The sequence below is a fragment of the Hevea brasiliensis genome, unplaced genomic scaffold (genome assembly GCF_030052815.1).
Source record: "Hevea brasiliensis isolate MT/VB/25A 57/8 unplaced genomic scaffold, ASM3005281v1 Scaf382, whole genome shotgun sequence".
NCBI lineage: Eukaryota > Viridiplantae > Streptophyta > Magnoliopsida > Malpighiales > Euphorbiaceae > Hevea > Hevea brasiliensis.
The window spans coordinates 72,686-74,499 of record NW_026614898.1 but is presented as its reverse complement, the minus strand read 5'-3'; the positions used below and the strand labels follow the sequence as shown (position 1 = coordinate 74,499).

Sequence of the window (1,814 nt, the reverse complement as noted above, 5' to 3'; positions counted from 1 at the left end):
ACTGAAGAGAAATGTGGGTTGGCTTAAGATCTCCCATGTTGAGCTTCTCATAGATGGAGAGGGGCATAAGGCTTACACTAGCCCCTAAATCACATAAAGCTTTTATAGAACATGATTCCCCAATGTGGCATGGAATTGAAAAACTCCCTGGATCCTTGAGCTTTGGAGGAAGTTTCCTTTGGAGGATAGCACTGCATTCCTCAGTTAAGGCTACAGTCTCATAATCTTCAAGTCTCCTCTTATTTGAGAGAATTTCTTTTAGAAACTTAGCATAAGAAGGCATTTGGGAAAGAGCATCAATAAAAGGCACATTTATATATAGCTTCTTCAAAACCTCTAAGAACTTCCCAAATTGCTTATCAAGCTTGGCTTTTTGAAATCTCTGTGGGAAGGGAAGCTGTGGCTTGTAAGGCTCTGGAGGTATGTATTTCTCTTCTTTCTCTTTTCTTGCACTCTCTTTCTTTTCACTCTCTTGTTTTTCATTTTCATCAACATCTTCCTCATTTTCTCTCTTCTCACTTTTTTCACTCTTCTCATTATGCACTATTTTACCACTTCTCAGTGTAATGGCATGACATTGCTCTCTTGGGTTTTCTGGTTGACTTGGAAGTTTTCCAAAAGACTTGGTACCTGAGGAAGATGCTTGTTGTGCGATCTGATTTTCCAGCATTCTGTTATGTGTTTGCATCTGTTCTAGCCTTACTTTCATCTCTCTCATCTCCTCATCATGCTTAGTTTGGTTAGCAAGAATCTGTTGTAATAAAGCTTCTGTGGTGGAACTTTGTTCTTGCTGTTTTGGTGGAGGATTCATATTTTTCTGCTGAAAATTAGGCAATGGTTGCCTATTTTGCTGATATGGGATTCCTTGTTGCTGTTGTGGTTGAAAATTCTGATTTGGAACTTGACTTTGCTGATTTCCCCATGAAAAGTTGGGATGATTCCTCCAAGTTGGATTATAAGTTTGAGAGTAAGGATTCCCCATTTGTTTGTTTCCATAATTACCAACATATGCAGCTTGCTCTCCATAGTTTACTCCACAGCTGGTAGTTCCCTCTGCATAAGCCACTTGTTGTGAACTTCCAGATGATGATGATGAACTAACCAACATACTTAAATCTTCCATCTTTTTAGCCAAAACATTTGTAAGTGCATCGAACTTTGCATTAATCATGTTGAATGGATCAAGGTCATACATTCCAGCAGCTTGCCTTTTTTGAGTTGGAGCTGGTCCTCTTGGACTACTCCAAAGATGAGTGTTCTTTGCAATTTTCTCCAATAGCTCATAAGCTTCATCTTCATGCTTCATAATAAATTCTCCTCCTGTTTGAGCATCAATAATCCCTCTAATTGCAGGAGTGACATTTGTGTAAAAATTCTGATTTATCATCCATTTTGGAATGGCATGATGTGGACATTGTCTCTCTAATTCCTTCCATCTCATCCATGATTCATAAAGAGTTTCATCTTCTCTTGGTCTGAAAGCTGTCATTTGATTCCTCAATTCTTGAGTTTTTCCAGGTGGAAAGTATTGTGCAAGAAATGCATTAGTGAGTTGCTCCCAATTTGTAATGGAGTTGTGAGGTAAAGAATCAAGCCAATCCAATGCTCTATCTTTCAAAGAGAATGGGAATAGCTTCAATCTTGCTGCATCATCAGACACTCCAGGTTGTTTTTGCATATCACAAATCATAGCAAACTTCTTCAGATGTGTGTGTGGATTTTCAGAAGGATGTCCCCCAAATTGAGAATTTTGAATCATTTGAAGAACTCCAAAATCCATCTTGTAGCTATTTGCATCAATTCTTGGTCTTGCT

The 1,814-nt window shown here is 38.5% G+C and overlaps 1 non-coding gene across 1 annotated transcript; it reads left to right on the top strand.

The window, feature by feature from the left end:
* Positions 1-1,397: 1,397 nt before the first annotated feature.
* LOC131177258 (small nucleolar RNA R71) lies at positions 1,398-1,504 on the top strand. The gene has a single exon (XR_009146845.1). It is a non-coding gene; the product is annotated as a small nucleolar RNA R71 (small nucleolar RNA).
* The last annotated feature ends 310 nt before the right edge of the window (positions 1,505-1,814 follow it).